The sequence below is a fragment of the Palaemon carinicauda genome, chromosome 24, assembly GCF_036898095.1.
Source record: "Palaemon carinicauda isolate YSFRI2023 chromosome 24, ASM3689809v2, whole genome shotgun sequence".
NCBI lineage: Eukaryota > Metazoa > Arthropoda > Malacostraca > Decapoda > Palaemonidae > Palaemon > Palaemon carinicauda.
In genome coordinates, this window is record NC_090748.1 from 109,267,160 (window position 1) to 109,275,912 (window position 8,753).

The following is an 8,753-nucleotide window of genomic DNA, read 5'->3' on the forward strand; positions in this document are numbered from 1 at the left end:
GGGGGTTAAGAGTACCAGGGACAAGATCGCTGTCCAGCTCTCTGAGTTGGCCTCCTCCAACCGTTCCCGTGCCGGCAACAAGCTTCTCCCACCTCCTTGCGTACAGCAGGGGAAGTACTTCGAGATCTTGGTGGAGCCTTGTTTAACTCTTTCTCTCCACCATTCATTGGAAGAGCTTACCAGGGGAGTCCCTCTTGAGAGACTCTCCAGCCGGCAGGTCTCATTCTCGGCAACCGAGATCCTTAACCAGGAGAAGGTTGCGAAGAGTGCTATGCAAGCCACTTCATGGCTGGATATCTGGTTAGGGACCTTAGGTATCCTGATATGCTCTGAGGACTTGTCCAAAGAACGTACCAGGAAAGATATGGAGACGTTCCTCCTCTCAGGTACTCGCACGATCGAGTTTCTGGCCCAACAAGTCTCGAACTTGTGGGCTAACACCATCCTGAAACGTCGGGATGCGGTGGCTGCGAGGTTCCATCAGAAGGTCCCTAGCACAGAGATAAATAGGCTCAGGCATTCTTCCTTGGAAGAAACGAACTTATTTTAGCCTAAGGATGTGGAACAGGCTGCTGAGAGGTGGAGGAAGTCCCACCAAGACTCCCTCCTGCATAGGGCTTTGACATCCAAGCCCTATAAGCCTCCAGCACCCCAGCAGTTCCGTCCTACGAAGACCACGAAACCGACGGTAGCAGCGAAGACAGTGATGTTTAAGCCCTTTCCTGTCAAGGACAGGAAAGGCAAAAAGTCCTCCAAGGGAGGTAAGAATCCTAGAGGGAGCAGCCGAGGTCGCAAACGCTAGGATTGGCAGTCCCCCTGCATGTCCACCAGTAGGGGGATGCCTCCAAAGTTGAGCAGACAGGTGGCAGCAACTCGGGGCCGATTCCTGAATGATTTCCGTAATCAGTCAGGGATATCGCGTCCCGTTCACAACATCTCTACCTCCCCTGACGACGAATCCAGTGTCGTTGAGCTCCCTTGCCATGGGATCATCAAGGGGGCAAGCCCTTCGGGCAGAAGTCCAGACCCTGTTGAAGAAGGGCACTCTCCAAGAGGTCCTCGATGGGTCCCCAGGCTTCTTTAGTCGACTCTTACTTGTAAAGATTGCGTCTGGAGGCTGGAGACCAGTCATCGACCTCTCGGCTCTGAACAAGTTTGTCAAACAAACTACGTTCAGCATGGAGACCGCAGACACGGTCAGACTAGCAGTGAGACCGCAAGACTTCATGTGTACACTGGATCTGAAGGACGCGTACTTCCAGATCCCAGTCCATCCGTCTTCCAGGAAGTACTTAAGATTCAGCCTAGAGAACAAGGAGTACCAGTTCAAGGTGCTGTGTTTCGGTCTCTCCATAGCACCGCAGGTTTCCACCAGTGTGTTCACCCTAATATCTTCGTGGGAACACAGGATCGGCATCCGTCTCCTCCGTTATCTGGACGACTGGCTGATCCTAGCAGACTCGGTGTCATCGCTTCTTCAACACTGGGACAAACTTCTGGGACTTTGCTAGGATCTGGGGATCATGGTAAATCTCGAGAAGTCCTCTCTGCTTCCTACTCAAAGACTGGTATACCTAGGCATGGTTATAGACACCAATCTCCACAAAGCCTTCCCATCAGACGACAGGATAGCAAGGCTGAGGAAGGTCGCAAGCCCTTTTCTCAGACGAGAACTTCCAGCCCAATCGTGGTTACGTCTCCTCGGTCACCTTTCTTCTTTGGCTCGTCTAGTTCCGAACGGTCGCCTCAGGATGAGATCCCTCCAGTGGCGACTCAAGTCCCGGTGGAATCAAGGCTACGATTCCCCGGACGTCACGATCCCTATGGGACCTGCGGAACGGACGGACCTCCAGTGGTGGGTGACAGACGAGAACCTACGAAGAGGAGTGGATCTTCTCGTCCTCCCCCCGGATTTGATGCTGTTTTCAGACGCCTCAAAGAAAGGGTGGGGGGCCCATGTACTGCACCACACGACCTCAGGCTTGTGGTCAGAATCAGAAAAGTGCCTCCATATAAATATTCTAGAGATGAAGGCCGTCTTTTTGGCCCTTCAACAGCTCCAACAATACCTGGCGGGTCACTCTGTGGTGGTGATGAGCGACAACACCACAGTAGTGGCTTACATCAACAAACAAGGAGGTACCTTTTCAAAGTAGCTATCCCATCTTGCAATAGAGATACTGAGATGGACCGAAGTCCACTCGATTCCACTATCGGCACGTTTCATTCCAGGCAAGAGGAATGTGCTTGCCGACAATCTGAGCAGAGCGTCTCAGATAGTGAGTACCGAGTGGTCTTTGGATCATCTAGTAGCCTACAAAGTCCTGACTTTGTGGGGTTCTCCGTCTGTGGATCTGTTCGCAACAGCTCTGAACTTCAAGCTTCTACTGTACTGCTCTCCAGTCCCCGATCCCAAGGCTCTCTGGCAAGATACCTTCCAACAACGGTGGGACAACATCGACGTTTACGCCTTTCCCCCGTTCTGTCTGATGGGGAGGGTGCTCAAGACCAGAACATCGGTCAATCTTTCGATGACACTCATAGCTCTGCTATGGCATCACGCGGAATGGTTTCCGGACCTTCTGCAACTCCTAACGGAGCTACCGAGAGAGCTCCCTCCACGACACAATCTACTCAGACAACCACATGCCAACATCTTACACAAAGCCGTAGCTTCGCTACGACTTCACGCCTGGAGACTATCCAGCATCTCCTCACGGAGAGAGGATTTTCGCAACAAGTTGCGATCAGGATGTCTGGACATCTGCGAAAGTCATCCGCAGCTGTCTACCAGGCAAAGTGGTTGGTGTCGTGGAAGGGGTATCTCTCCACTCAATGCCACTATTCCAACAATAGCAGAGTTCCTCGTGTATTTGCAGGAAGAAATGCGCCTTTCAGTCTCGGTAGTGAAAGGCTATCGCTCAGCTTTAAGTCTAGCCTTCAGGCTTAAAGGAATAGACATTTCTTCTTCGCTGGAACTTTCCCTACTCATACGAAGTTATGAACTTACCTGCCCTCAGTCGGAAGTGAGACCTCCTCCATGGAACGTGGTTTGAGTTCTCAGGTCTCTAAAGAGACCTCCCTATGAACCATTACGCCAGGCTTCAGATCGCCACCCAACTTGGAAGACGGTGTTCCTACTTGCTTTGGCTTCGGCCAAGCGTGTTAGCGAACTTCATGGTCTCTCGTATGACATCGCCCATTCAAGGGGATGGGGGTAGGTAACGTTCAGATTCGTCCCTGAGTTTGTAGCTAAGACTCAGAATCCGGGAGTAGCGGACCCTCGGTTTGACTCCTTCCAGATTTCTAGTCTCTGTTCTGTAACAGATGACCCAGACCATCTCCTACTATGCCCAGTAAGGAGTTTGAGGCTATATCTTAAAAGAACGGCTGCCGTCCATCCTCATGTGCCAGCTTTATTCGTTAGCACAGGGAGGACTAAGAGGAGGGTCACCAAGAACACCATCTCTGCATGGATTCGTAGGGTGATTCATCTGACCCTGAATCCAGACCCTCCTCCATCACGTCGCCCTAGAGCACATGATGTCAGGGGCGTAGCTACGTCTCTGGCCTCAAAAAAGAATTTTTCAGTGACGCAGGCCCTTCAAGCTGGGGTGTGGAAGCGTCAGACAACCTTCACAGCCCACTACCTGCAAGACGTGACCCACAGGAGGCTCGATACGTTCTCTATCGGCCCTGTGGTGGCTGCACAACAGCTGGTTTAAATCCTCAAGCTCCTTATTGGACAAGTAGCAGAAGGTTGACGGCATTGTTACCCGGCTTTAGTCTGCATGAATGAAAAGGTTTGTCTGGCCCTTATTCTTTTCTTCATCATCCCCTCTCTTGGGGAAAGCAGCATCCTGGGTTCTCTGCATAGCTGACCTCAAACCACTGCAGGTAAACCATGTTTCCTTGTGTTCCTAGTATTAAGTTAATACTGTCACGTCCCCATACCCTGACGAGGTGGTATTGGGAGAGTCCTAGTCTAAAATTTCCATCTAAAGAACTTCAGATCAACTTCCTAGGACGAGTCACACTTCGTTATACTTTCACACATAGCTTGCGTAGGCCGCAGTCTTTGCATAGCAAGGTTCTAGCGAGGTGCAGGGACTCCTTATTTCTTGGGTGCTGACACACTCAAATAACAAGCCCCCGGGCAAAGCCAAAAAGCCAGTACTGGCTGGGACGTCCACCCTTCCTAATGGGTGAGTCACCCCTATGAAATAGCGTGGTTTGTATGTCAGTTACGGAACAAATGACAAATTTGTAGATAATTTGTATTTTTCCTAACTATACAAACCTTAGCTATTTAATCAAACTTTCCCGCCAGCCCTATCCCCCTTGAAGTCCTACCTCCAAGCAAAGTGAGCTCAAGCACAGGTGTGTGTGGGGGGGGTTGGGGGGGCAAGCTACCCTCCCCTACCCCCCTAACTAGCGATGTGGGTAGTAAACCCTTGTTAAATTTTAATGGCTCGTCATTTCAGCTACGCCAAAGGTAATACATCTATTAAATAGCTAAGGTTTGTATAGTTAGGAAAAATATAAATTTTCTATGAATTTGTCATGTTTCTACACAGATACAAACCATTTTTACCTTTTAATTTGCTAAGATAGACGAAAAATATCCGAGTTTGTTAAGCCATTTTGTCTGCTTCGATTGGGGATATGCACTGATACTCTTCACCACTCTATATGCAGTTAAATATGTCTCTTTTACTTTGGTTTTGACAGTTGGACTTCATGGTGAACTCGCATAAAGCCACCAAAAGTGACAAAGTGAAGAAAGTAGGGCATGTGAGAGATTTATATAGCATGTGTCCGTCGATTCCATTACTTTTTGGTCCTTGTGTTGAGGGCAATTCTACAGTAGCATAAGAGGAGCCCTTTGTAATGAGTCTCTTGTATAGTGGGAAAGGTTCGACAGGATCAGAAAAAAACCAAAGAAGTGTTCCCTGGCCTCTTGGGCTCTTTTTTTTCTCTCCCACCCCTGCTCTTTTTTCTCACCCCCTCCCTACTCCAACCCTTTGTTTCTCCTACTATTACTCCTTGAGCTTGGTTCTCAGGGAGTAAGCATAAAGAAAGTGATCATTCTTGTCCTCACTCATCACATAGTTCGGGTCATTCATATGGGAAAATCTCTTCCAGTGAGGGATTCCCACCTGTGTGGCTGCTAGAAATATTATTAATGCCTTTGTATGTCCTGTCAGTGGCCTTCTATATGCCTTCCAGGAATGCCATCTGAGTGCTTTGAGGGAAGCCCTGGCTTCAACCAGGACTCCTATGGTGTCGGTACACATGCAAGTACCATCAAAGAATGCTCCTGGTGGTTCCCCCTAGACTGGAGTTACAGCCAGGGATTTTCTCAGTTTCCTCCTTAGAGAAGCTCTTGCCTCGGGTGTCCCCACCAGAAACTGACTTTTGTGGGCGGGGCTTTATTGTCCACAAACATTATGCATTTGTAGCTGACTCCACCTTATCGAAGCGTTTGGCAACTTAACTTTTCTTTTCAGCCAAGGTTTATTGAGAAGTATTGCCCTTCTCCTTCCATACAAGGGGGAAGATGTATAGGATGTATACGAACCCATTTCTCATAAATAGATAATACATTCCGACATATATCCATTACTCTGATATAGGTTCTACCATGACCAACTACCAGTCACCTGGTAGGGGCATACCCTAACAACTGCAAATTCTTTATGCTTAGGTCGTTAGAAAGTTGATATGGATCGTCATCTTCACTCCTATACAAGACCAAGGTCTCTTGATAATTCCTAGGAAGGTTAACCAGCAAGTTTGGTTCATAGGGAATTTCTCCCTCTTATGATGTCTAATATTTGAGAATAACAGTTAGTATATGTGTAGGAAGAAGTCATATATATTCAAGTTTCTTTTTTTTTTTTTACTATATAAACATTAGTCTTTTAAGATTTCCTGCCTCAACTCAACCACCCAAGTCCCAGGCCTAAGGTTAAAACTTTATAGTGAGTGCAGAGCTGACTGTAACACGGACAGGGTTTATTCTCCACTTACCAGTAACTGCTAATACCTTGTTACAAGTTTAACGATCATTCCAGTTGTGCTGAAAGCATAAATTCTTATTAAAGGACTGTTTTGTATAGTTAGAAAAAAATACAAATTACTTTCTTGGAATGGATGTAAATTATAAGGCTTATTTGATATATTCCAGGGTCATTTATTTAAGGAAACATCAAAGATTTTTTCTATTATAAGTTTGATTTCCTTTTCACACATTAGGTTTTGTTGATAGAAAACTCTGTCCACATTGCTATATGTTGTAGGCTAACTGCCATGTAGGATGCATTCAGTCACTTGCTCCAGGCCCATGTGGTCCTTAGCCACCTCTACAAGACTTCACCACTTTTCCCCGTTCAGTGCGGTATCATCCCAGCGGTCAGGTGTTCCATGTCTTTTTTAAACATTATCTTCCCACTTCATACGTGCTCTTCCCACGAGTAGTCTTTCCTCTGGTCTACCAAGCATCACTCCCCTGGCAATCCTGCTGTCCTCTATTCGGGCTACATGACCAGCCCACCTCGGCTTTTGTGCTATTATGAAGTTGATTATCAAGGGCAGCTCTGATAACCGTCTCAATTCATGGTTGTGTCTCCTTCACCAAATCTCATTGTTGTCATATATTAGTCCCCATAGCATATTGTTCCTAACTTATTTGGTAGCAATCGTAACCGAGCCTTTTTAACTTACAAACAAGTCCAGGAAATGGAACTATTTCTCTAGTTGAAGTACAGCGCATGTGTACAGTACAATGTAGTCACTCCCCACCTAAAATACTGTATCATGGTTGGAACTGGCTACATATTGGTCATATATTTCTTGTGGTGCAGCATAAGATATAGATGAAATATAATTTGTCTATATTGCAGTCATGTTTGCACAAACTCCACAATTCCAGATCTAGTGAACCCAACAATAATGGGAGGCCCATGGATTACTCTTCGGATGCAGAAAATGCATCTGGCTACTTCCAGGTTGTTAAGGATAGTCAGTATCAGATCTAGCACTACACTCATAGCTTGGCAAGCTATTTCCTAGATTGATTACATCTGGTACTAAGAGATCTGTAGAAGAGAAGACTTCCTTGACAACCACTTCCTACGGTCAGTTATGGATTCTATAAAATCATGACCAAGTTAGAGGTGATTTAACAAAATTTAAACCTTTCTGTAACAGATTGTCTTAAACTAGGTGTTGAAATTGTAGGACTTCAGGATCCATCACACTATGACAAGTTTTTATTAATTTAAACCTTTCTGTAACAGATTGTCTTAAACTTGTTGAAATTGTAGGACTCCAGGATCCATCATACTATGACAAGTTTTTATTAATTTAAACCTTTCTGTAACAGATTGTCTTAAACTAGGTGTTGAAATTGTAGGACTCCAGGATCCATCATACTATGACAAGTTTTTATTAATTTAAACCTTTCTGTAACAGATCGTCTTAAGCTGTTGAAATTGTAAGACTTCAGGATCCATCATACTATGACAAGTTTTTATTAATTTAGAGTTGTGGTAGCCTGTTGGAAACGTCTCTGTCTGGCAATCTGATAACAAGTGGTTATTGATTTAGGATTGTGGTAGCTTATTGGAAAATAAATCTTGAATGGCGGGATCTGCCGACAAGTTGTTATTGATTTAGACTTGACGATCTGCCGGACGGTGGTTCTAGACCCGCTCAAACTCTCTAGTTTCTGGTAGTGTCTGCAACCTCACCATCCTTGTCAGCCAAGGATTGGGACCCATTCCCTGGACTTCCCTGGGCCAAGCTTCATGGAGAGGGGCTTGGGTGCTGATCATATGTATATATAGTCAGTCTTCAGGCTTTGTCCTACTAGGGCTTGCCAATTTCCCTTGTATATGCAATTCATGAGCAACTTTTAAAACCTTTAATGTGGGGGGTTTCAAATAAAACAAGTCTGAATACAGTAGAAGAGTAGTTAGTCTTTAGACTTTGTTCTACTAGGGCTTGCCAATTTCCCTTGTATATGCAATTCATGAGCAACCTTTAAAACCTTTAATGTGGGGGGTTTCAAATAAAACAAGTCTGAATACAGTAGAAGAAATTTTAAAGTGTGTATGATACAACACAAAAAATAAATTATATCACAGTACATATAAAGAGTATAAAAACACATTTACAACATGAATACGACCTGAGAGTTATTCAGCACAGCAACACGAGAATTTACAACGAATAATGAAAAGAAAAATATTAACGAGCTTCAACTTTTCGACTATGTAGTAGATAATTACCATTTGTGCTTTTGCTTCACAATAGTTCACGTGTAACATTCAGTGCCATACAGTATTCTTTATATATTTATGAAAATATTTGGAGGATGTTTAGTAATCATTCAAGATTATATAAAATATTTTAAAAGACATATTCAATACTCAGAAAGATTCTTAACCCTTTTACCCCCAAAGGACGTACTGGTACGTTTCACAAAAGCCATCCCTTTACCCCCATGGACGTACCGGTATGTCCTTGCAAAAAAATGCTATAAAAATTTTTTTTTTCATAATTTTGATACTTTTTTGAGAAAATTCAGGCATTTTCCAAGAGAATGAGACCAACTTGACCTCTCTATGACAAAAATTAAGGATGTTAGAGCAATCTAAAAAAAATATACTGCAAAATGTGCTGGGAAATAAATAACCCCCTGGGGGTTAAGGGTTGGAAATTTCCAAATAGCCTGGGGGTAAAAGGGT